Below are 27,558 nucleotides of genomic sequence, written 5' to 3'. Positions count from 1 at the left end.
AGTTATTGTGCACCATGCCGCCACCACCATGGATGCGCCGCATTTACAATACGGCGCTCCATGGGGCAAAAACGGCACAGATGCGTGACGCATCTGTGCCGTAAAGGCGGCGCATTGCTGGAGTTGCGTCGCAAGACGATGCAGCTCCTGCTCTGGGGGCCCTATTCTCACAATGCTGCCTCAATACTTACGCCTGCTTCAAGCAGGCGCAGGTTTTTGACAGCAGCATGGGCCCCAAAGTGACTGAGTGAAATCTTGTAGATTTCACTCAGCCACTTTTAGGAGGCGTTCCTGTGCCGGAACGCCCCCGCCTCCCCCCTCCCCTCCCCCCTGCGCAGGATCGCCTCCTTCTGGCGCAGGACTATACAACGTGACGCATCTGGGAGATGCGTCATGTTGTAAATACCCCGCACCATGGCGTATCTTTTGCGCCGCCCCCTCCCCCCTGCGCAGGAACGCCTCCTTCTGGCGCAGGGCTATACAACGTGACGCATCTGGGAGATGCGTCACGTTGTAAATACCCCGCACCATGGCGCATCTTTTGCGCCGCCACGTCACAAAAGTGACGCAACGGCCGCTTAAAAGACCCGGTTAGAAGCATTAGGCAATGCAGTCATTAACAGCAAAGAAAAAGATTTAAAAGGTGACAAAAACAAAAACCCAAGAGTAATGAACGTTGTCCAGCTGGATTTTGGCATAGGCTGGAAACAAAATGGAGAACATTTACAAAGGACAGTAACAAAAGCCAATACAAAATTGGGGGGGGGGAGAGTGGATGCAGCTTCAAATCTGTACCTCAATACAGCATGTCTCGAAGAGACAGCGCAAGCGATGCCTAGGCAAAACCTAAAAATAACTGTAGAAAACATTTGATGTCTTATCAGCTGTTTTCCTTATTTTATTTTATAAAATGGGTAATGCTGCTCTGTCTGTGTTCAGGGATGCAGTCTTTTTAAAAATACTGTTTACCTTTTTTAAGGATATGAAATAAAAAGCAGCCCTAGGTGTCTAGTTCTGTGACACTCGAGCACCAGAGCCACTTGTGTACCCCATCCAAGGTGGGACTGTGAAAACAAATAGGCCCAGACACCAAGGCAGGACTGGTGTAATGGGCATTGGGTGGGAGGCAGGACGCTGGAGGGGTGAGAGACTGGTTTTGTTACTGGGGGCTGGAAAACCGGCCCTCAGTAACAAAACCAGCAGGACTGTCCAGCACAATTTCTCACTTCTCAATCTAAAAAATTAAGTCACATCCAGGTGTTTATAACTGGGCACATTTGGGTTGTAGCTGAAGGCAGTGCAAGTTTATCTCAGTGGAGCAAAAGGCGTTCGGGGGTGGGGGGGCTGAAACTGGAAATCAGGATCAGGCATCATGACCAGAACAGTCTCCTGAGGGAGCACATTCCCCTACTAGACTATAGAAGGCCTGGTCTCTTAGCACTAGCAGGTGGACCCTACCGGTGGCCAGGGCGGGTTAACCTTGAAGCCCTGTCCACCACAATTCATACTGAAGTTCACCTCCAGTTTTACAGGCAGGCCTGCGAAGGAGCACACCCTAGATAAACAGAGGCTTTGTCACTGAGGTCATAGGACCCTTGAGGCCACTCCGCCTCACCCATTGGTACCTCTATTGGCTTTGTTCCAGCAGTAGTAGTGCATCTCACCAGGGATCGACAAGGCAGGATTTGCACGCACTAAGGGACCTATTTACAAGGTCCTTGCATCATGTTTGCAACACAGAACGTGATAAATGCACAACGCAAATCTCCAAGTCATATTTATGAAGCCACTCATAGCCACTTTGCATTGATTTGAATAGTTTCATAAATATGGAGTAATGTGACACATCGCAAATCGCCGCTAGGCACACTTTGTGGTGGGTGTTCCCATGCACCTCCCATGGTTTTTGATGCATTCCTAGTTTACAAGGACTCGGAAACCTGGGAATGTATGGAAATCTTACGCTTCCCCAAGGGAGGCACAACAAGGAGAAATATCTTTATTTCTCCCTGTTTTTTTCTCTTTCTAGAGACGAATGGCGTCTGGTTCCACTTATAAGCGTATTTGGGACATTCTGTGATTGAAAACGTACCCCACATTGTAAATGAATTTTAACCCCTTCGATGCTGATGACGGCCCCCAGCCGCCATACATCACGGGGCTCGTGTGCTGATGACGGCTGGTGGCCGTCATAAACCCGCCCACTCGCGATTCTGTCGCGCCCAAGGGGTTAATGTCATTAACTCATATATTAAACCTAAAAAAAAACGTGTATCGATTGGTTGTATTAAATAATGTTATAAGCTGTAACTGGTCAGTGAAATGCCAAACATACTAAAAATTGGTATGTTTTGCTCATTTTAGTCACATCTCTTGACTCCGCCCACTAACCCAATCCTCTGTTATTCCCACCTCCTGATATTCCGCCCACTGTTCCCCTACTTTTTTTTCCCCACTTCGACCAGTGGTCTAGCCACAATTGGCGAAATCAAAATCTCCACCTGAAATCAAATATACCCTCATTTGGAGAGTGTCACCCGTTTATGGAAACATTTTCACCATCCCAAAATGTCAAATGCTTACCACAGACTTCAAAGGGTCAAATGCTCTGCATTCTTGGCTCACTCTCCAAAAACTGTTCCCCTTAATAACTCAATGGGGTCATGTTCCACGAGTACCTTACTTCCTCGTCCTCGATTACTCAAAATAGGTACAGCGGTATTAATTATTCAAAAACGTTAGGCTTATTTCTTCACCGTGTATCACGAAGACGATATCATAATCTGCAGTAGAGCAATAACATATATCGGCAAGAAAACTTTAAAAATGTCTATCATTCGAAGAAAAAAACAGACGTGCAAGCGAGGTCAGAGCTGCCGAAACAAAATAAGGTGACGACGGCGTCGCCGTGGGAGCCAAAAGGATTCTGGGATTCCTGTCACGTCACCGGCGACTGTTTACTAATGTCGACAGGATGATATCTAACTTTTACAGGACGATTCCTAATCAAGCCACAGGGTGGCAGGAACGTGCAAAGCACGTGCACCTACGAAAGAGCATAAGGAGTAAAACGTGTAACTCAATTATCCTAATTGTATCCAAATTCAAAGAAGAAATATGGACTTGGCCTTCCTGGATTCGAACTACAAATCAGCTGCTTATACTCAGATGTTAGTACTACTTACTTTTAGTGGAAGGCGCATCACCCCAGCTGGCCTATTTTTACCAAGACAAGTCTGCTGCGTCGTGTTTGCAATTTTATATAGCACGGACATGGCCCGAGGGCATCAGAGCGCTTTACAACACACAGGATACAGGGTTACAGTAATAGCAGTTAAACTGTGGTGGACGTGTACAGGAGTTACCACAAGAGACAGTTACATTACAACAATTGGGCGGAGGACATATACAGTTAAACGAAGGCAGATCAGGTTGCCGTGGATCGAGTACTCAAGTCTGGTCAAGTGTAATATAATCACATTTTACCCAGTGGTCAAAGTGAAATAAAGAAAAGTATGAAAACTGTGATCCTCAGTGTAGAGGAAGCGAATCATCTAGAGTGGGAGCGGAGTCAGAGATGTAGCTAAAAAGAAGAAAATATTTGTTGGCCTTCCATCCATTTACAGGTAACCATATATAGAATATAATGACCCAGCTTAAATAAAAAATAAACACAACTTAGATTTATCTATGGTAAATGCATTTTTCTGGTTGGAAAGCTTGGTGAGTTAAGCGATAACTTCAGTTGTCTGTGTGTAACTGGAGGGTCACTTAGTTGAATCGTGGTCGGTGCTCTAGGGAAATAGTGACATCTATTTATAGTGCTAAGAGGGCCAAGCCTGTGACAGAAAGCACTGTTGAGTATGCGTCCTTAGTTAAATTACACACAGTATAAGCTTGCACGTAGTGTAAATAGGCTGTCGCAAAATGATTGTTTAAATGTTTACAGTACCTTCAAAAGTTATGTTTTTATTAGGACTCTATCTAGTGTAAACTTTTTTATATATATATTTCCATTGTAGAGACAAATTCCAGATTCTATCAGTAAAGCCTGTACTGGCTCCCAAGTAGCTTTTAGATTTGCTGATTAACAAATTGCCCACATTTACATTTCTTTCAAACAGCAAGCATCCAGAAGAAAGTGCTTGTTTCTTCTTGAGCTCTCACGTCACAGTAGAGAAGATGCTTCTTCTTCCCTTTCAAACCGAGCAAACTCAACCGTTCAGGGACGTTATTTTTTAATAAAAACTGTTTTGATCAAATTAAAACGTAGTTCCCCCGTTCCCCTGATCATTTTGACCTCTGATTTTACCTGAAATGTGTTCGATCACAATTATGAGTATGCCTTAAATAATGAACTAATGGAAAAGGTCTACTGAATGAGCAATCTGGTGCACAAGCCCTACTATATTTTTGCTGATCATATGTCCAACACAACAAATGCATTAAACGTCTGCAGCAGACTCATATTATATCATTACTTAAAATAAACTACACATGTGTCTGAAGGTACGTACGTCTTTCACATTGGACCTTTTAATACATATGCTGTCATGTATGTCATTGAAGCAGAACATGTGTGCTCAGATATAAGTAGGGCTTTACGTGGGCCGGGTCTCACCGGGTCTGAGCACCAGCAGTTTTTTTTAAGGGGGCCTCAAAACGGGTCTCTATCAGGCTCTGTTTTGTGCCCTGGCACATGCGGTCCATTTTTTTTTCCGGACTGCAGTGACAGCAGGCACATCCATGTGCGCATGGTGAGCGTTGTAGGGGAAGGGAAATCATTTAAAGAGTGTAATTTTCTCTCTGGATTTCCCTATCTCTTTTCGAATCTCAGGAGCAGCAGCATTGTCGTGGTATCACCACCAGGGCTGTAAGTGGGAGTGTTTTCAATATTATATACAAGCTATTAATTGCTGCTTATTTATCTCATGCAACAAGTAACTGTTGACAAAGCCAATAGTCCTGACTTGTAGGTATGATGTGACTTTTTGTATCATATATCTGAAAGCAATGACAGGAACAGCAAAATACAAGTCGGGCGGCACACTGTACTAAACACAGATTTTTAGCTTACATGTTTTCAAGCCACGCCCTTAATTACATTGACCACGCCCCTTTGAGAGACCCCCCCCCCCCCAGTTTTTTCATCCTACTTAAAGCCCTGGATATAAGTCTATCACACAAGCTGTACTTCCTGTAAGATTTTAGAGACAACATTTGCAATTCTCTAATTATAGTTGACTGTTCAGATTCATGACACCACACTCAGAACCTTGGACATGTTAGTACAGCTGCAAGTTCTTTGTTACAATAATGTACTATGAAGTGTATGTTTCACTGTGATGTTTTTTTTATGTTTGCTCCAAAAATCTTGATAAATAAAACATTTAAAAAGAAAAATAAAGGTTGACACTACATTCTACGGGGGAAAAAAACATTTTTGCATCCCCTATAGATAAGCTTCCCTAATTTGCACAAAATTGGTAAACGATACAGTTGTAATTTGGGCTTAGCGCATGACACATTTTACCAAAGTAATCAAAAGTCATTTAAGGGTGTTGGGGGCAAAACAAGTGATTTTTTAATTTAAGATGTAAATACACATTGACAAGCTAGAGCACAAAAACTATTAAAACACGTAATGAAACGTTGCTTGAATTTATAGGCACAAGTAAAAGTACCCACATCCAGATGTACTACTGGCTCGCCATCATATCTCTTGGCTGTACAACACAATGATAGCGATGCCCCTAGTTGGCTTGCTGCACCTAGGTGACTGGTGGATGATAGTTATAGGCCAGCAGTTTAAAGGAAAGAGTGCGAGAGAACCCTAGAACATGCCTATTGCCTATACTCTCTCTAGGAACATCTGTTTCAAATTCACACAATTTAACTACCTGCACACCACATACCACACCTCTGACAAACTAAACATTATGATGAACACCTGCGGCCTGGAGCAGATATACATAATAAAAACTCAACTGAGCCATCCTAAAAGAGTATATCATTCAAAAAGTATGATTCATATCACGTAATCAATCAATCTGTACTTGTATAGCGCACCAGTGAGGACATCCAGGTGCTGGGGTGGTGGGCTTAGTCGAAGAGCCATGTTTTCAGTTTCTTCCTGAAGTCCGTTAGCGAGGGTGATGTTCGGATGTGGAGGGGGAGGAGGGCATTCCAGGACTTGGCGGTGAGCTGAAAGGAGCATCCTCTCCTGTGGCTATAGTGGATGTGCGGTGTCTGTGCGGGGGCGGGTGAGGCGGAGTGAACGTTTCTGGATAGTTGGTGGATTTCAGGTGGTGGTTCATATATGCTGGACCATGGTCATGAAGGGCTTTGTAGGCTTGTGTCAGTAGCTTGAATTGGCATATTTTCTGGATGGGGAGCCGGTGGAGGTTTCTCAGGTGCTGGGTGAAATGGGTCCATTTGGGCAGGTGAGGATTAGCCTAGCTGCTGAGTTCTGCATTGTCTGTAGCCTTCTCATGAGTTCGATGGTGGTGCCTGCATACAGTGAGTTTCCATAGTCGATACGGCTGGGAATTAGGGCTAGCTGGATTGATTTTTTCCTGGTGCTTGTGGGTAGCCATTTGAAGATTCTTCAGAAGCATGCCGTAAGTGTGGAAGCAGGCTGAGAAGGCAGTGTTGATCAGACATTTCATGGTGATTTGCTGCCCAGAACGAAGCAGAGGTTGCATGTGTGGTATTTTGGTGTAGGGGTGGGTCCGAGTTCTATGGGCTATCAGGGGTTGTTCCAGAGGGCAGTATGGTTGGCAAAGACCAGCACTACGGCCTAGTCTCTGTTGAGTTTCAGGCAGTTGTCCTTTATCCAGGCTGCAACGTTCTTCATGCAGTTGTGGAAGTTGGTCTTTGCTGTAGTGGGGTCTGCTGAGAGCGAGGGGATGAGCTAGGTGTCGTCGGCGTAGGATATGATGCTGATTTAGTGGGTGGTGATGATGTCGGCTAGCGGCGTTATGTAGATATTGAAGGGGGTGGGGCTGAGGGATGAACTTTGGGGGACGCCGTAGATGGTGGTCTTGTGTTGCGAGGTGAAAGGGGGAAGGCAGACTCTCTGCGTGCGTCTCATGAGGAATGATGCCATCCATGCGTTAACGCTGGGCTCTGCGGAGGGTTTCTTGAGGAGAGGTCTGACCTCAGCGTGTTTCCATGCATTGGAAAAGGTGACTGTCTCAATGCATGTGTTGACAACAGTGGTAAGCTGGTGGCTGATCTTGTTGCTTCCTAGGTTGAAGAAGCGTGGGGGAATGGGTCAGTGGGTGCTCCTGAGTGCATGGAGTCCATTATGGCTATGGTGTTCGGTGGGTTCCAATGCAGTGAGATGATGGTCAGGGGAGACTTCTCTAGGTGTGGCGCGGCTGAGGAGGTCAGTGGGATGGGGGTTGATGTTCCTGTAGATGGCGAATATCTTGTTGTGGAAGTGATTTTCTAGAGCATCAGAGTTCCTGTGAGGGAGGGATCAAGTTCTCGGTGTCTGTTGGGCAGAAGAACTCTCTGACGTTGGAGAACAGTTCCTTAGTGTGGTTGGTACTAGCCTCGATGTGTTCTACAAGGGCCTCCTTTTACGAGTCTTTGAGTTGGTGGTGGTATTTGCTGACGGCTGACTTGAAGGTGGCTCGGTGTGGGTTGTGTCTGCTGGTGTGAAATCCAATTGGAAGAAGGACAATCGCACTCCTGTTTAAACTTGATAATCCAAGGTTCAAAAAAGTTTGTGGGTGCTAGTTGGTGAACCCTCCTGAGTATGAGGGTAAATGAATCAAAGAACAAGCGCTGTCTCTTGTGAGAGAAGCGTACCCAAGTTGCACACCAGAAAGAAATTCCATAAATTTCCGTGTAGACTGTTTATGAGGTTTTCGATAAATTTGATTTATTTCATCTTAGTACTATTGTTTTCATAGTATACATTTCTTAGATGATTTTGTTGTCATTTCTGCCTAATGCATTTCGGGCTTAACCCTTCTTCCGGAGACATTTTTTGTAATATCAGATGCTTTGATGAGATAAGAATTAGCAGTAACGACCGTACGTTGTTCACAGGTTTTTACCGTTCTCTACTACCCATGACGTGGCAATTTTGAAAAATCCAACAGTATTCTTACGAGTGTCTATCGTGTTGATACTACAACATCAGAAACTAATTCAAAGCATCTGATACTGGAGGTTGGCGGAGTTCATGTTTGTGGGGTTATCCAGGTAGAAGTTGAGGTCTTAGAGGAAGATGTAGGGCTTGGAATCAATAGTGAGTGGGGTGAAGAAGCCTGTAATGGTGTCACAGAGGCCGGTTCGTGTTCCTGGGGGTCTGTGGGTCTGTAGGTGCGGGTGCCTTTGGTGGTAGTTTTGTCATCAGTGTGGAGTTGGAAATTCAGGTGTTCTATGAACAGCATGGTTTTGCCATCAGTGGTGGTGCAGCAGATTGATTCTTTGTAAATGATGGCAATACCAGCTCCATGTTTGTTGGTGCAGTCCCTATATTTCATCTTGTAGCCGCTGGGCATTGCAATGGTGATTTCAGGCGCCGAAGCAGGGTTGAGGTGTGATGAAGGTCACATCGGGGCAAGGATGGAGATGGTGTCCCAGAATTTGGTAGTGTGTTTGCAGAGCGATCCGGCATTGATCAGGAGCCATCACAGAGGTTCCAGGGAGGTGTCGGCTAGTGGGGAGGGGGTGGTGCAGGTTTCTACAAAGATGAACGGTCCGAAGTTGCAGGTGAACAGGCATTAGTGGCAGGTGAATGGTCCTGCTGTGGTGCTAGCAGATGCGAAGCAGCAGTTGCTGCAGTGTTCAGGGTCCAAGACCCGAAGATCTGCAGTGGAGTACCTGTGGGTGTCCAGAAGGCCAGGGTTCTTGGCACTGGGCGCGGTCCAGGCACAGACAGAAGTAATAATTTGTATTTCTTATTTTTATTTATAATGTTTTATAGAGCGCGAACATGACCCTAGAGGGTATCAGAGCACTTTACGTGAGAGGAAGGCAGGATGTGGGTGTGAAATCAAAAACTCAACACATGTATGAACGAAGAACAACAGAATAGTAAGTTTGTCCTCTTTAGAGAGTCATCAGTGTAGTAGTCACAATCAATACAACAATAGTAGGCAGGTATGCAGTAAAAATAACAGAATTAGTTATCAGTAAAACATAAAGTGATTATCTTAGAGCAAAAACCTGTTCATCAGAAGTGTTTTCACTTCTTTTTTGAAGGAGGAGGTAGACAAGATTAGGCAGACATCTGGTGGCAGAGAGTTCCAAATCTTCAGGGCGGCACCCTAGAAAGCTCTGTAGCACGTTTTCTTTTTGTGGAAAATCTGTGGTTTCAGTAGCAGGGAGCTCGCACCTCGCGAGGATCTGCATTCCCCCTGATAATTCTCGCTTTTTTGCCAAATATCTGGGGGTCTTGAAAATGTAGGGCTTTATGAGCCATGCACACAATCTTTGGTTGTATTCTTGTCTCATAAGGGAGCCAGATCAGTGCTTTTAAAGCCGGGGATATGTGCTTTTTTCTTTTTGTTCCGGAGACAAGTCTGGTAGCAGCGTTAAGGGAGGCCGTTTGCGGGGCTAGTTTGTATTTAGGTTGGCCGCATCGTGTGGAACTTCCGTAGTCCAGCCTGGGCAACACAAAAGCATGGACCGCCAGCTTAAGGTCATCCTGGGTGAGGATGAGTTTAAGTTTCCTTAAAATACTCATCTGGTAATTCGCTCCTTTGGTGGCATTACTGATGTGATTTTGCATATTCAGGTATTTGTCTAGTGTAATTCCCAGGAATCTAGCAGGGTCTATATTGTGAGGAGAACATCTGAAGGCTGTTAGATGCTTCATCCAAAGGTTGATCTTGGAAGTGTGGTTCGAAGGAGTAATGAGGAGTGTTAGACCCGTCTGCTTCTGAGAGTCCCCTCACCACTATGATTTCTTTTGTTCCCCTGTAACCCCCATAATTTGTCGCTTTTTATTTGTCTACCAGGACTTTTTATGTGTTGTCTCATCGGGTTAGATGTTCCTTGACGCTTAGTTGCTCACAAGGTTTGTGGCACCTATTTACAAGGCGCCTGGCCCAAACCTGTGGCACTACAAACTGGGGTTGTCAACCTGTATAAATGGACCTAAAATGGTGGACACCCTTTTTCCTCATGTGAAGTGACTCCCATTGGAGCCTTCATGAACCCTGGCCTCTTGAGGTTTTGGCGCCCTTTGTTTGGCGCGCATTTCTGACAGGAATTCCTTTATTTTCCTCAGGTACACAAAATGGCTGCTCTAGAACCCCAGTACGGTGGCTGTGAGTGTCCTAAATACCCCTCAAGAGCGCCTTGTCATTGTCACAGCCAGAGAAGGTTCTAGAACCTTCTGGCTCGTGCCAGTACCCCAGGGCACTGGCTATATAAGGCCCAGTCCCTGGTGGCCATTTTAGATTGAATGAAGGATTAGAAGAGATTCCAGACTTGACACCAGATTGACACCTGCCCTCTTGACCGCTGAGGTGGCTGGTAGCGCAGGCAGTAGAGCAGCAAAGGGTTGCTGGCGTTGTGTCTGACTGGCGTTCCAGTCAGACACGTGAGAAGTGACCTAGCGCCTACAGCGCCTGCCCAGCGAGTACCTCATTGCCCCCAAAGACTGTGGCCCGTTTCGTGTGCCTCCCCGCCCCCCCGGTGGTGAACTGTGATCGACTTATCGAGTCGCGAGGTGAGAGCAAGTTCGCCGCGACCGCGATCGTCAGCTGTGCCCCCTTCGCGTCAGGTGCCTCTAGAGGGGAGCTCGGACGTCTCCGAGCCCCACCAGCGTAGAGCGCTTCCTGCGCAGATAGAAGGTGAGGTGGTGCGCCGGGGCGGGGAAAGGCCGGCCTTCGTTGGGCGGGACTAGCGTCTCTGACACTCCCCAGTGACCCGGGAGCTGTAGCTGTGGGCGGGAACCACCCTGAATGCGGAAGTCGGAGGGAGGTCCGTGGAGCCCCTGAGAGCCCCGTCGCTAACGAGAGGAGTGCTGTGCCCGACTGAATCGTATCTTGATTGCAGCCGATGTGAGGTGGGCCCGTTTCCTCATAGTTAATGCAGCGTTGTGAAGGAACTGTGAACCGGCATTTACTTGACTGTGTGCGAAGGTTGTGTGACCTCTCCGGCAGCCCGTTCGTCAGTCTAATGACTTTGAACTGGTGCCGCCTGTGCTCAAGTGGTGCTAAAGCCCGTAGGCGTGCATAGACTTCACCGGCAAAGCAGAGATCCTATCCCGGTGACCGCCGAGTGCAAATGATGTATTTACTGTGTTTCCTTGCCTTCTAGATATACGCGCATACGCCTTGAGTGATTATTAAAGAGTCCCAAACCTTATTTTGTGCTCAGAGAAGCCGTATACCTGGTCATTGAAAACAGCATAAACTGTAAGAGTTATCTTTCCCATTTGAAACGTATTGCAGATGTAATGATTCTGAAGTATTTAATTGGTGGCAGCGATACCAGAAGAAACATGTGGTTGTTTATTTAAATGAACCAATATTTATTCTGATATTTATTCTGATATTTATTCTGATATTATTTGTGATATGTATTGTGATACTCATTCCTGAAGTTATTCTGTTTATTAATACTATTTATTACCAGAACTGTATGACCAAAAGAAATGTATATGTGCTTTCCCAGTCAACCCTATTTACAACAAAGAACTTTTATATAAAGGAATCGTATTTTTCTACAGCAGTGGTGTGGTGTCCTTCTTTTTGGTGTGGATGTACAAGGAGTTATTATTGGGTCAGAGCCGGCTTAACACTACAGCCTTCACTTGCCTTGTCACTTGAGCCAAGCTACCCCCTTTGTGCTGGGCTTGCCCATCGCAGGTCCAACATAAAATTGGTGCTCAGCGGATGGGATTGCGAGCCGTGCTTGTTTTGAACCCCATAATAATTCAGTGTGCACCACAGGTACACACCCGGAGTTTTCTCCTAGCGGCCCTCAAATTCAACGTTTCGCTTTTTCCAAATTCTTTCCTGGAGGTGGGTGGAAGTGACCCTCAAAGTTCTTATCCTGGTCACCTACTTCGGGGTGGTGGTCCACACTTTTCACTGACAAGATGGAATTCGAAATGTCAGAGCTGGAGACCTATACTGTGGCACAGCTCAAGGATTTCTGTCAGGAGAGGGGAGTGTTTGTCAGGCGAGGGGCCAAAAGAGAGGAGCTCCGTACTAGTCTGCGAGCATGGGTGGAAGCACACACGGAGGGAACGGTGGAGGAGGAGGAATCGGACAGAGGTACTGTCATTGATAGGACTGCGGAATGTCCCCCGGGGGTGGGTGAGATGTCAATCAGCCCCAAGGCAACCTCACGGGAGGGCAGCAGTGTGTCATCGAGAGGGTTGTCAGAAACCGAGTTAGCTGACAGGAGAGAGGAAAGACTGTTAAGATGGGAAATAGCAAAAATGGAGTTGGAAGAAAGGAGGGAGGGGAGGAGGTTGGAACATGAGTCCAAGCTGGAGATGGAAAGGAAAAGGATGGAACACGAGTTCAAGCTACGAGAACTCGAATTCCAGGCCCCTAACATCACTCCGAAGGGTGTCGAGTCAAAGGAATTTGCCAGGGAGCCCAGGCCCCATTTACCCAAGGACGTAGTCGCCAGTTATACCGCTGGAGATGACATAGCCAAGTGGCTGGCAGCCTATGAGGTCTCCTTAAGAGCCCATGGGATCCATGAGAAGCATTGGGGTGGTGGATTATACCGGTACATGCCTCCGACAGGTAGGGATGCCCTATTGGCCCTAGACCGGGAGGAACAGGTTAATTACCCCGCCATGAAGTTGGCGCTCATCAGGAAGTTTGGGTTGACCCCCGAGAAATACCGGCAAAGGTTTAGGGGCAGCCACAAGCTGAGCTCACAGAATTGGGTTGACTTCCTGGATTTTGCCAAGAAAGCCCTGGATGGGTGGGTCCAAGGTAATGAGGTGGAGGACTATCGAGGGTTGTACGACTTGATACTCAAGGAACATCTACTCGAGAAATGTCTTCCCGAGCTGAGGCAACACCTGGTAGACAGCAAACTTACTTGCCCCCGGAAGCTTGCTGAGGAGGCGGACATTTGGGCAAGTACCCGAGTGTCCACGAAGGGGACGGGAGGAGATTCTCAGAAGTCCGGACAGGGCGCTCCCCAGAAGAAAGAGGGGGGAGATAACTAGAAGCAGGAGTTCTCCAAAGGCCCCCAAAATACCTTTAAGGGGAAAAGTTTCTTCTCCACTTCTAAGGCTAACCCGCAGAAGAACCCTAATCCTGGCCAGAGTCAGCAGCCAAGGGATATCCATTGCTATGAGTGCGGTGGTATTGGACATTATAAGGGAGATGTGAAATGCCCAAAGAGACCACCCCCTCCCACTGGAGGAAAGGCCCCGGGAGTCGCTAGTGTAGCGCTCGGGGAGGAGATGCCCTTAGTTAAGGGGGGGGAGTGGGCGGGTGTCACCTTAGTGTCCTTGGGTGATCGGGAGATGGTTCCAAAGATCCAGGTGCCCTCAAATACTACCAAGTATGGGCAATGGGTCACCATCAATGGCCATAGAGGGGAAGCTCTGAGAGATACAGGAGCCAGTATGACTATGGTAAGGAGTCATCTGGTGTCCTCAGAGCAGGTGATTCCAGGCGTACTTCATCCAGCCGCGATGGCTGACGGCAGAATGGGCCACTATCCTGTGGCCGAGGTTCCCTTTGAGTGGGGAGGGGTTGCAGGTTCACTTCGAGTTGCCGTAAGCCCCGCCATGCCAGTCGATTGTCTGCTGGGCAATGATATGGAGCACAATGCTTGGAAGGAGGTGGAATACCGGACTCATACTGAGATGCTGGGTACACCTGATTGGCCCTGTGTGAGTACCAGGTCTGCGGCTGCTCGGGAGGAGAAGTCGCGTGGGTTGGAGCCTGGAACAATGGCCCACCCAGCTGCTGATGAGGGAACATTTCGAGGACAGGAGGAGCCTGCCTCGATGTCCATGCCCCGTGAGATGGATAGGCCACCTGTGGAGGTGGACCCGGAGTCCGCGGAGGAGGACATGGTTCCGTTGGAGGACTTGCCTATCCCCGCTGAGTGGCGAGTGGAAGGAGGACCATCATAACCGTCATGTTGGTTATGGTGACTGACGGATCGGAGGAAGAGGACACAGAGCCTCTTCCCGACCTTTTTGCGTCTCAAGAAAAGGATGGGTCAGTGGAGGGAGTGAAACTCTCGCCAACCCTGACTCCTGAGCAGCAGGAGGAATGTCGCCAGGTCTTGGGGTCATTCGCTCCTCTGTTCTCCCTTGTCCCGGGTAAGACCCACTTGTGTACCCACGACGTGGACACAGGGGACAGCCCACCTGTGAAGTCAAAGTCTTACCGGCTGTCTGACAAGGTGAAGGCCAGTATCCAAAGCGAAGTAACTAAGATGCTGGAGCTAGGAGTCATCGAACCTTCAAGTAGCCCTTGGTCTAGCCCGGTGGTGTTAGTTCCTAAAGCTGCCCCACCTGGCACCACACCAGAATTGAGATTCTGTGTGGACTACCGAGGACTAAATTCAGTAACCAAAACGGATGCTCATCCGATCCCTCGGGCGGATGAATTGATTGACCGGTTGGGAGCTGCCCAATATCTCAGTACCATTGACCTCACTGCCGGGTACTGGCAGATTCCCATGTCTGATGGAGCCAAGGAAAGGTCAGCCTTCTCCACGCCTGATGGACACTACCACTTTTGCGTCATGCCCTTTGGGCTCAAGAGCGCTCCTGCCACTTTTCAGCGGCTGGTGAACACGATCCTCACCGGGATGGAGTCATTCTCTGCTGCGTACTTGGATGACATAGCTGTCTTCAGTAGCAGCTGGGAGGATCACTTGCAGCACTTGCAAGCCGTTCTTCAGACCCTGGAACGGGCTGGCTTGACGATCAAGGCCAGCAAATGTCAGATTGGACAGGGGTCGGTAGTGTACTTAGGACACTTGGTGGGCCGGGGAACGGTGCAGCCCCTTCAGGCGAAGATTGAGGCAATCATGGCCTGGAAACCCCCCAAGACCCAGACTGAGGTCCGAGCCTTCCTGGGCCTCACAGGTTACTACAGACGATTCGTGAAGGGGTATGGCACTATCGTGGCACCCCTTACAGAACTCACGGCCAAAAAGCAACCCAGGAGAGTCATTTGGACGGAGGCTTGCCAGCGAGCCTTCGACACTCTGAAACAAGCATTGTGTAAAGCTCCAGTCCTGAAGGCTCCAGATTTTTCAAAAGAGTTCATTGTCCAGACAGATGCATCCGACATTGGCATTGGGGCGGTGCTATCGCAACTCAATGAAGAGGGTCTGGATCAACCCGTGGTCTTTCTGTCACGAAGACTGCTTCCCCGGGAACAGAGGTGGAGTACCATCGAGCGGGAAGCCTTTGCGGTGGTCTGGGCACTGAAGAAGCTGCGACCATATTTGTTTGGTTCACACTTCCTTGTTCAGACAGACCACCGACCCCTTCGTTGGCTCATGCAAATGAAGAGGGAAAATCCCAAACTGTTGAGGTGGTCTATCTCCCTACAGGGAATGGACTTTCGGGTGGAACACCGGCCCGGAGTTGACCACGCCAATGCAGACGGTCTCTCCAGGTATTTCTGCCTTAGTGTTGAGGACTCCAAAGGGGTTGGGTAGCTCTCCCCACTTTCAGCTGGGGGGGACGCGTGTTAGACCCGTCTGCTTCTGAGAGTCCCCTCACCACTATGATTTCTTTTGTTCCCCTGTAACCCCCAAAATTTGTCGCTTTTTATTTGTCTACCAGGACTTTTTATGTGTTGTCTCATGGGGTTAGATGTTTCTTGACGCCCAGTTGCTCACAAGGTTTGTGGCACCTATTTACAAGGCGCCTGGCCCAAACCTGTGGCACTACAAACTGGGGTTGTCAACCTGTATAAATGGACCTAAAATGGTGGACACCCTTTTTCCTCATGTGAAGTGACTCCCATTGGAGCCTTCATGAACCCTGGCCTCTTGAGGTTTTGGCGCCCTTTGTTTGGCGCGCATTTCTGACAGGAATTCCTTTATTTTCCTCAGGTACACAAAATGGCTGCTCTAGAACCCCAGTACGGTGGCTGTGAGTGTCCTAAATACCCCTCAAGAGCGCCTTGTCATTGTCACAGCCAGAGAAGGTTCTAGAACCTTCTGGCTCGTGCCAGTACCCCAGGGCACTGGCTATATAAGGCCCAGTACCTGGCGGCCATTTTAGATTGAATGAAGGATTAGAAGAGATTCCAGACTTGACACCAGATTGACACCTGCCCTCTTGACCCCTGAGGTGGCTGGTAGCGCAGGCAGTAGAGCAGCAAAGGGTTGCTGGCGTTGTGTCTGACTGGCGTTCCAGTCAGCTACGTGAGAAGTGACCTAGCGCCTGCAGCGCCTGCCCAGCGAGTACCTCATTGCCCCCAAAGACTGTGGCCCGTTTCGTGTGCCTCCCCGCCCCCCCGGTGGTGAACTGTGATCGACTTATCGAGTCGCGAGGCGAGAGCAAGTTCGCCGCGACCGCGATCGTCAGCTGTGCCCCCTTCGCGTCAGGTGCCTCTAGAGGGGAGCTCGGACGTCTCCGAGCCCCACCAGCGTAGAGCGCTTCCTGCGCAGATAGAAGGTGAGGTGGTGCGCCGGGGCGGGGAAAAGCTGGCCTTCGTTGGGCGGGACTAGCGTCTCTGCCACTCCCCAGTGACCCGGGAGCTGTAGCTGTGGGCGGGAACCACCCTGAATGCGGAAGTCGGAGGGAGGTCCGTGGAGCCCCTGAGAGCCCCGTCGCTAACGAGAGGAGTGCTGTGCCCGACTGAATCGTATCTTGATTGCAGCCGATGTGAGGTGGGCCCGTTTCCTCATAGTGAATGCAGCGTTGTGAAGGAACTGTGAACCGGCATTTACTTGACTGTGTGCGAAGGTTGTGTGACCTCTCCGGCAGCCCGTTCGTCAGTCTAATGACTTTGAACTGGTGACGCCTGTGCTCAAGTGGTGCTAAAGCCCGTAGGCGTGCATAGACTTCACCGGCAAAGCAGAGATCCTATCCCGGTGACCGCCGAGTGCAAATGATGTATTTACTGTGTTTCCTTGCCTTCTAGATATACGCGCATACGCCTTGAGTGATTATTAAAGAGTCCCAAACCTTATTTTGTGCTCAGAGAAGCCATATACCTGGTCATTGAAAACAGCATAAACTGTAAGAGTTATCTTTCCCATTTGAAACGTATTGCAGATGTAATGATTCTGAAGTATTTAATTGGTGGCAGCGATACCAGAAGAAACATGTGGTTGTTTATTTTAATGAACCAATATTTATTCTGATATTTATTCTGATATTTATTCTGATATTATTTTGTGATATTTATTGTGATACTCATTCCTGAAGTTATTGTGTTTATTAATACTATTTATTACCAGAACTGTATGACCAAAAGAAATGTATATGTGCTTTCCCAGTCAACCCTATTTACAACAAAGAACTTTTATATAAAGGAATCGTATTTTTCTACAGCAGTGGTGTGGTGTCCTTCTTTTTGGTGTGGATGTACAAGGAGTTATTATTGGGTCAGAGCCGGCTTAACACTACAGCCTTCACTTGCCTTGTCACTTGAGCCAAGCTACCCCCTTTGTGCTGGGCTTGCCCATCGCAGGTCCAACAAGGAGGAATTCCGTTTCGGCAGTGTTGAGCTTGAGATGGTTGCTAGTGAGCCAGTGTAGAGTGTTATGCAAAGCAGAGTTGAGGGAAATGATGTCTGCTGGGGAAGAGATTTTCAAATACAATTGAGTGTCATCAGCATACATGTGATAAAGGAGGTTGGCAGATTTCAAGGCGCCTGCTAGAGGTTCCAAGAATAAATTGAAGAGTGGAACCCCAAGGGTGGCCACGGAGGGCTGAGAAAGGGATTAATTCACCTTTACTTTTTGGGTTATGTTGTGGAGGAATGAAGTAACCCATTGCAGCACAGGTCCTGATAGGCCCATCCTCCGTACAAGTAGGGTCAGTAGACTGTCCTGTTTAACAGTGTCAAAAGCAGAGGATAAGTCAAGTAGCATCAGAAAACATGATTCATTTAGGTTTCGCACTTTTAATATGCCATCCACAATGTGTGTGAGTGCTGCTTCCATGCCGTGACCTTGACAAAACCCAAATTGGTGTTGGTCAAGCAGTTGAAAGTTACCTATATGGTTGCAGATTGAATATGAGCACATTTTTTCCAGAAGTTTTGCCAGAGTGGGGATGTTGGAGATAGGGTAGAAGTTGTTAAGATCTGAACAATCTACATTCGTTTTTTTAGAATGGGGGTTACCTGCCTTACTATTAGATAATCAGCGATAGTGCCTTGTCGCAGTGAAGCATTAACAATCTTAGACTGTAGGGGGAGAATAGCAACTTTGATCTCCTTGAAGATTGTCAGAGGTAGTGGGTTGATGAAGTGATTAGATGGGTTTAAAGCTAGACGAATGTTATAAATGTCACTTTCATTGAGGGGAGTGACAGTGTGCCAGGCTGCATTGTTTTTGGGGACCCAACCAGTGGGACCAAGTGGATCCGTGGCCTGGGAGTGTGAGGCAGCTGGATGAAGTTCCCTCATTGATTGTCGTTCGTTTTAAATGGTTTTAGATTTTTCCAAGAAGAAGAAAGCCATCTCCTAACAATTTGGGGGACAGATGAACCCAAAGCCAAGTGGGTTTGGATCATTGAGCGATTGTTGCTTGACGATTTAAAAAACAAATTTGGGTTGAGTTCTGTCTTGGTTAAGCTGGGTTCTAAAGAAGTTGGCCTTGACATTTTTTATTTTTCTGTTGTATGTGTGCCTTACTGATCTTTAGCGCTTCCAGTGTTCTATGGATGGTACCGATCAACAGGCTCTTTCTGCCAACTTAGATTGCGTCTTTCAGAGTTTAGGTTGTTATTGAACCAAGGTTTAGAGACTTTGGTGGAAATCTTTCTTTTGTTGAAGGGGGCGTTAGAGTCAAGGATGTCCAAAATAGAGGTATTGTAGAACTCTGTGAGGCCATGGACATCTACTATGTCCATCTGAGGAGTCAAGGCATTGTTACAGTGGGTAGATAAGTCATTAGGAATTATGTTTTCAAGACTCCTTTTCTATTGTTTTGTTTTCTTAGGTTGATCTCTTTTCGGGGTCACCTCCACATTGATGAGGATGATGATACAGAGTGGTCTGACCAGTTGCAGGGGATAATGGACTCCAATGTGGTATTGTTCATTGTAGAAATGATAAGGTCCAATGTCTCAACTTTCTTGTGGGTAGGACTGTGACAATAGTGGATCAACTCATGGTCTGATAGTAAGGATTAAAGGCTGTTCACTGCATTGTAATTCAGGTCATTCCAGTGGAGGTTAAAGTCTCTGAGTAAGATCTGGGCCACTTGAAGGTCATCGTTGGTTGTGATGACTTCCATGATTTGTTCAATGAACGGAAGATTGTCTCCAGGAGGATGGTAGAACACATGTAGTTTGCAAATGAGACTGTTGTTGCTAGTGATGTTGATGCAAAGATATTCACAGGCAGATAGGGTGGCAGTTTCTGACTGATGCACAGAGAATGTGTTGCGGTAGATGCAGGCTATTCCTCCACCAGGTTTCTTAGTTCTATTTAGTCAAATTATGCTGTGACTAGGGGGACCAGTAACTCTATAATACGAGGAGATGAGCTGTTTAACCAAGTTTCTGTGAGGATAACAATATCAAGCTGTGTGAGAATGAGTTCATAGATATTGAGTACATGTTTACTAGCTGATTTGCAGTTGAGGAGTAAACATTTCAGTTGGCTTTGGTATGGACAGTGGCAGCGTGAGAGATGTTAATATGCTTGAGGTTGTCATTATTTACAGCTCTCTGATTGTAGCTAGGTTTTCTGTAAGGGTTACCCTGAATGGTTAGGATTTGACCCGTAGGCCTTATTAGTATCTTTAGTGTGGGGGTATGAGAGGAGGAGGTTGTGGATGTCACTGTCAGCTAGACCAGCATTCAGTCTCATGGGCCGACAGGAGGCATTAGGAAAGGGTACAGTTTTTTGAGCTAAGACGATAGGTGTGAAGGGCATGGGAGAGATTCATGCCTGTTTGGAGGCAGGTCCGATTAATCAAGACACTATTGGGTCTATACATGGGCAGTAGCTCTGTTGTGATGGATGTAAGTCTCTGGAATTGATTCTTGAGATGGAGCAGGCTAAGGGACATCTCACCAAGGTGTGCATCCCAGGCAACGTGGTGACAGGAAGTTATGGGTTGGGGGTGAGGTCCAGTAGAGGGGAGAGGCCACATGAGAATCTAGGTTGAGATGAAAAGGCATTTTTGGGGCCATGGGATATTGGTGGGCCAGAGAGGTCTAGCAGAGGCTTTACTGAGTGGAGATGGGGAGGAGGAAGGGTAGGGGGATTATGGGCTGAGCGGGGCCCATTAGCAGAAAGAGGTTAAGCAAGTTAGGGGGTACAGATTCAGAAGAGGAGAGCATCTGGGCACAAGAGGGCACTGTGAGAGTACCTGATGGAACCTCGCTGGAGAGTTTAACGGATGGGAGAAAGCGCGAATGGGAGGGAGAGAGTGCAGGGAGAAGTGAATCTCTGTTTGCCCCAATAGGGGCAGGGGAAGCATGTGCATTGGGTTGGCATGTCACCGATTGATTCTCAAGCCCTGTCGGAGATGAGGACTCTAGAGTGGATAGGTCAGGAAAGAAGGTGGGGTAGCATGCGATGGTGATGGGGAGTGGGCTGAGTGAATTTGGAGTGCACCTGGATGTTGAGTGGGGTGCGAGAATGTCATCAGGGTAGCCATGGAGACTAGGGAGAAGATGTAAATTCTTATTGTTTACCAAATTCTTGAGGATAGGAAAGATCTCCTCCATTGTTGATAAATTGTCATTCGGGGATTGCATTAGAATGTTACCAGTGTTGTAAAGAGATATGGTAACGTTCACCCCGCAGAAGGACGAGAGAGACAGACAATCTAAGACCATGAGGTGTTTCCACAATTCACAGCATGATATATAAGATATTTATTCATTGTGCACGTCTTTTTGTGTAGAAGATAAGGTCATTGATTAATGGGTCTGAGATAAGTGTTTCAGGGCGGGTTTTGAGGAGCCGGTGTTTTCACATTTTAAATCAGGTAAAAGAATGACTAAACCAAAATAGATTTGCCCCTTTGAGTCAAAAACCCCTCCTTTTATAGTACATATTAAAACAGCTCTTTCCATGCGTCATCCTTCATTTATTTACTACTTCTTACTTCATAGCTGCTTAAATGCTGTAGCTGGAATGCTAAGGCTTTTAGGAGAGGTTAGGTTTAAGAAAAAGTATAAAATAGAGCCTATAAAATTTACAAAAAAACATGAAACGCTGCAGAGATTGCATGGATGACCTATCATAAGGGCAGGCAAGCAGACTATCTCCCCAATGACTGGAGATATCTGAAAAACATAAAAGCCTCCATACAGTGCTGACCCTAAAGCAGAAGAGAAGTGATCTCTCCCACCACGTTTGTTCCAGGGATAGGTAAAGTGCAGGTTACACAGATCCTAGGCAAACTAAATAATCCCCGACGGAGCACTTACTATATGCCAAGTCCGATCTTTGGTAAGATAGTGATCTGAGAAAACAAGGTTTCACCAACTTCTCATTGGACTTGGTTAGAGCGAAAGGTGTAGTAAAAAAAATAAGCCATACCAATTTCTTAAAAGGACCTAAAAACATTTTTCAGCCAGGGGATAGAGAGATCTCTATCTAAACTAAGGCAGGCTAAAATAACCTCCCTGTTAAAGGTTGCTTCCGTATTAGACCACACATTAACCCAGAGTCGAAGCAGAGCCAGCCTTGCTTTATTAGATATATATGATAGGTTTAGCTCTGAAGGTAAGAATATAGGAGCTAGTAGGCGCCTGAAAAAGCAGTTTTCTTCTTCCCCCATGGGGGGGAGTATTGTGATATCCATAACCTATGCTCCATACAAAGCCACTGAAACTCACTGCTGGTTGCATATATTTACGTAAGGGGAGGTGGACCACCTGCGTGACGTCTGGGGAAAATAAGAATAGCTCCAGCCTCCCTACTTAGTTTTGTACTGGAGATGGTGACTTGTGGCTGCCATGAGCCGGCCAAGTTAAAAATGTCACCAAGATAGCTGAACTTGCTCAAGCAGCTGAGGGAGTGGCCACTAACTGACAAGGGTGCAATATGCCTCTTCCCAAGGCCGCACCCCATAACATGGTATTTCCCAAAATTGGTTGCCAGATCTAAGCTGCCCATAAAAGAAACAAAAGACTTCACTAAAATGAGCAAGGCTCTTGTGGTCCTGGCCATTATAACACCGTTGTCTGCATAAAGTAGTGCTGGGACCAGTGAGCTAGCGATTTTCGGACTATTGCCTGTACCTACCACCAGGTGAGAACTCATATTATTAATTTAAATAATAAACAAATGAGGTGCCGAAATGCTCCCCTGGCACACTCCACTGACTAAAGAAAATGTATCAAAAATGTATCCATCTGGTCCGTAGCCCCTCTTGGCCTCTAGATTTACATGCAGGTTATACAAGAAATTCACCAAGGTGATTTCAACTCCCAAATACAGCAATATCAACCAAAGCTTGGTCCCGTTTACACAATCAAAGGTGGTGGATAAATCCATAAAGGCTAGGTACAGTGGGCTGTGCCTGGGAAATTGGGAATCATACATTTACACAAGATCAAATGCAAGTTTAGGCATTACTCCTCTGTACTTAGCCCAAGGACAAAAGTCATATTGATGGGGGGACAAAATGTTATTTAGACGTGTCCAGGATGTCAAGGGATTTAAGGTCACCCTACCTATGATCTTTCCTGTACTATCAATAAGGGAGGTTCGACGGTAATACTTGGATGAATTCCAATCACCTTTTTGGAAAATTGGCACTATGATCAAATGTGCCCAAGAGCTCAGGATCGTGCTACCCAGGGCATTGCTGAATAAATTGGTAAGCAAGGGGCCCCACGCCTCAATGTTACATTTGAAGAGGTCAATGGATACCCCATCCGGCCCTTGGACTTTGCCGCCCGGGCTTTGTATCATCGCATTCTCCACCTCTGATAAGATAGTGTGCAGGGGAGGTGGGTTACGCAAAATGGCCAAGAGTGGATCTTTCCGTGACTTATCTTCCATTATGTAATAAAGAGAGCCGACGTTCATTACCCAAATTGAGCCAGATATGTTGCAGGTCAAAAGAGGGTTTGGCAGGGCTTCCCTCAATCGAATCTTATTTACCATATTCCAGAGCATTTTGCTACTATTTCTCAATGCGGCCCACTTAAAATGTTCCCAATTCCTGTTGTTCAAGAATTTCTTCCTATTATTTAGGGTGTTTTATAGGACTTTCTAGCCTGCCTTATTTCCCTAGGGTCCTTGGGATTAGGAGTAAGCACCTCACTAAACCAGCGGATAGCGGCACAACAAAACCTGTCAAACCACGGTGGGCATTTCTGGACTAGCCGAATAACTTTCTGCAAGTGGCTTTTGATACATGCACATAGATGGCTGTAATGAGCTAAAAGAACTTCCCCATTCTCCTATGCTAAGCAGCCCAAAAAGGAGGCTAAGAGTAACCCCAGGGTTCCCGAAGGAGCCAAACCATTCTTAAGCCATCCCATGAGTACTGATTAATCTCTATGGGTACTGCTCAGGATTCAGCCTTACGTACTGGGAAATACCCACCAGCGGTGAGTATATTAGGATTCCCCCCACAAGGTCTCTAATACCAAGCCATGAGAGAACGTCGGGAGAAAGTCCCTTGTAACAAAAATATAGTAATAAAGTCCACAGATGGCCACACTCGAACCCACTCCAGGCGACACACGCTTGGCAGACCCTGGCTGTCCTCTCACCTACCCCCGAGATAGATATCACAGCCCCTTGCCTACATGACGTCAACGACCACCAATGACGCTGTCAGATGCAGAGCCTACAACGCCCCAGAGATCAGACAGAGGCTGAACACACACCCCGCCACGCCTCTCCCACACACCTCGCCCCTCTCCTCTCCTCTCCTACCCGCTCTCTCTTTGCTGTCCCTTTCTTTCTCTTTTTGTTCATTATATTGCGTATCTCGGGCCATATTATCAAGAAAGGGCGATACATTATCGCCGCTTTTATCGGCAGGAAACTGCTGATAAAGCGGCGATAATGGGCTTGATAATAGGCCCTTGTGAATTCCCATAGAAGCCCAGGTTCTGGTGTTAACCTGGGCTTCTATGGGAATTCACAAGGGCATATTATCAAGTCCATTATCGCCGCTTTATTGGCAGTTTCCTGCAGATAAAAGCGGCGATAATGTATCGCCCTTTCTTGATAATAAGGCCCATCGTTATTAGTGGAAAGGGCGAGCCTTACGAGCAGACTTAAATGTTGTCCCCCTTAGGCCAAACTCGGCAGGGTTAAAGCTTCATTTCGCGGCATGGTAGGTACTAGACGATAGCCCCATGATTGTTGAGACACAGAAATTGCCCCTATAAGAGACTAGACCTTGCCATTGTGTTTCCTGTTATCGACATCGGCTTGTACTGCACAGTTGCGGTCGGCAGTAGGTGTTTCTGCATCACATGATGCAGTGCGCGCAACGAAATTCGTTTTATTTATTTAAATGTTTACTTACCTGTAAAACTCCGTAATCGATACATTACTACCCCCCACCCTGCCCCTCCCCCTGCCCACGTCATCGCCCTGCAGAAACACCTACTGCCGACCGCTACTGGTACTGCATGTAATGTCTCTCAAATCAACTTAAGCGGCAGAACACTAATGCACATCATGTGCTGGCATCCACCCTCTGGCTACACTGATTGGGTCTAATACTATGGGGACGACAGTTGAACATGTTACTGCGATATGCTCATATGTACCACCTATAAAAGTCAATAAAAACAAATTGGAAAACAAATATATGTAGTAAATTATTGAGGCTTGTCCACTGCCACTAAAGGAGTGTAGAATGGGTCCATCACCCCTGAAAGTAACAAACAATATCCACTAGATCATTTGCAGCTAAATAGTGACTCGGCTCTTTCCCTCTGCTATCTATGGGCCCCTTATGGTTGGCGGTGCCCATGTCTTCCAACTCCTCTGTTTCTTGCTAGTTTGGCGTTAAAATCCTCACAAAGGAGATACTTAGGTTGGTACACAAACAAAATTAGTAAAATCATTATCATAGAAATTAACCAAATTAAAATAAAAGGAACTCAGTTTGTCCTTAATAAGCTGAGCCTGGAAGGTGGAGCTGCCATGTCAATATTTACCACCTCTACATTAAGATTTGGTTGAAGCCAAACCGAAATACCAACCCTAGCTCTCCTCGTGAGGAATCTAAGGCAGGGCTTGAATAGATGCAAACCCAGGACATAGTGGCCCACGTTTCTTGACAAACTATGATATCGAAATTAACAATAAAACTGAGCAAGTCTGGGGTGGTAATATTGTGCTTAAGACCTATGATATTCCAACTCAAGAAGCAAAAAGTGCACCTAGCACACACTGACACTGTCGTACCTCCCTTCTTTACTGCAACAGGACCTTTACTTTGCTCGGTGAACATAGGCCCTGAGAGAGTTTGTGGGAGTCAATCTACATCAGATAAGACTTCAAAATGGTTTACAACTGGAATAAAGGAATGGTCCTTAGTACGGGCTGAAGAGAGGCTGGATGAGCCAGCTCAAACTAAAGGTGTTAAGAGCACAGACTCTGTGCAGTGTCATTTTTACTTAAAACTGCTGTTTTTTAACGGCAGGAGTGTTTAAATTGACTTTTCTAAGGCTGCTATAAGGCAATTCCCTGTAACCCAACTCCTTTCTAGGATCCAAAAAGGCAAAAACACCATAGACCCTAAGCTGAGTGTTTAACAGACTGCTTAACCTGATTTTTGGTTACAAAAGGGATATATTTTGTTTGTAAAGTGTATGCAGCACTCGGTTTTACAAGAAAAACAAGGTTTATGAGTGCACGAAAAGCAGTATTCAGTAGTTATACATTTGGGCCTTATCTGCCTGGTAGAACAGGGCCTGCAAAGAGTTTATTGGACCTGTCTGTATCCAAGTAGGTTCTCTGCTCAGGAGCAGCTCCTAGCCCCCTTGCACACCAGTTTTGGCTTCACTGATTGGCCGACAGGGCACCTGACCAGGCCTCTGCCTACCCTAATACCTTGCACAGCCCCTTAAGTTTAAGGCACATGCTCTTTAGATAGGGTTCTTATTTATTTTATTTTATTTATTTTGAAGGTTTTATATAGCACGAACGAGACCCTTGCGAGTATCAGAGCGCTTTACAAGGCATATGTAAAAAACAAGACATTGCACACAAAGATATAGGTGAAACAGCTATACAAAGCTCATAAACGTAAAAATAAACTAGCGAAAAAACAAAAGGACACTATGGAGCACAAAAACAGAACCATTAATAAAATACAGTAATAAGTCAAGGATTTCACGTGAATTTTGCCATGAGAATCGCTTTCACTTCTTTTTTGAAGGAGGCAGTGGAAGAGTTTATTCTTGTTTCAATGGGCAAAGCATTCCAGGTCCTAGGAGCCATACCAGAGAAGGATCGGTTATAGGTGTTTTTCTTGGCAAAGGTTTTTTTATTGGCTGTTGCATCCATATTCTGATGGGTTCCTAGGGCTAGGGTTTCTATTGAACCTCAGACTTAGGGTTTGAGTTCTGATTGGCTGATTGGCCTAATGTTCTGATTGGTTCTCAGGGCTAGGGTTTCAATTTGACTCAGTGCTTAGGATTTGCTTTATGACTGGCTGATAGGGCTACAGCTCTGGTTGGTTCATAGGGCTACGGTTTCTATTGGACCCAGGGCTTAGGTTTTGAGCTCTGATTGGCTAATAGGGCTATGGTTCTGATTGGTTAATTACCCATTGATTACTACCCTACACTCCCCAAAAGGACCCCAAATTCAGTATTTAGGGGAGCCCCTGGCACTAGAGAAGCAGATCCTTATAACCTACAAAAAAGAGGGACACACAGAGCTACAAAAGCAGAGTCTGAAGAGAGCACTTGGCTTGGCCCCAGCCCTGCTGTCCTGCCTGCCATTCTCTGTCAAACCTGTGCCAAAGATGACTCCTCCTGCAGCTATGTGCCTTCAAAACCGCGTAGGACTGCCTGCCTTCAATAAAGACCAAGATTTCCTGAAGAACTGCATCCTGCAGAAACTCCAAAAGAAAAGACTCTGAGGTATCTGGAACTGCCAAAACCCGACACCTGAAGCCACCACTGCATCCGTCGCCTTCGGCCCGAGTTGCAGTGGGCCACCAGTGTCAACAAGGTCCCCTGCCCTCTAGAGCTTGCGTCCATTGTGATTTCACCCCTTATGATTTCCCCTACGTCACCGCCAGCCTTGGCATGCAGGTCCCTCGATCGCAACTGCTCCTGGCAAGAAAACGCCCCGCCTAAAGTCACCTCTGCATCTGTCGTCCCCGGGTCGTGGAGAAGAGGACCCCAGGTATCCCTACGTTCCTGAGTATCGCAAAGCTTGAACCCCCATGTTGGTTTAACCCAACTGGCCTTCCAGCCAGAACCTGCAGACTCTCTTTGCAGAG

The 27,558-nt window shown here is 46.8% G+C and overlaps 2 protein-coding genes across 4 annotated transcripts in view; both read right to left on the bottom strand.

Moving 5' to 3' along the window:
- Window positions 1-2,928, bottom strand: part of ZNF219 (zinc finger protein 219) — a 466,238-nt gene extending 463,310 nt beyond the window's left edge. For both annotated transcript variants that reach the window (XM_078644088.1, XM_078644089.1), the window contains exon 1: window positions 2,584-2,928. The gene's annotated coding sequence lies outside the window, so the exon portion shown is untranslated. The remainder of the gene's footprint in view (window positions 1-2,583) is intronic.
- The window catches only part of TMEM253 (transmembrane protein 253), a 104,361-nt gene that overhangs the window by 53,031 nt on the left and 23,772 nt on the right, over window positions 1-27,558 (bottom strand). The gene's annotated exons all lie outside the window — the stretch shown is intronic.

Source organism: Lissotriton helveticus, chromosome 5_1 (genome assembly GCF_964261635.1).
Source record: "Lissotriton helveticus chromosome 5_1, aLisHel1.1, whole genome shotgun sequence".
NCBI classification, from domain to species: Eukaryota; Metazoa; Chordata; class Amphibia; order Caudata; family Salamandridae; genus Lissotriton; species Lissotriton helveticus.
Note: the sequence above shows the minus strand (reverse complement) of the source record. Positions and strands in the feature narration are given on the sequence as shown.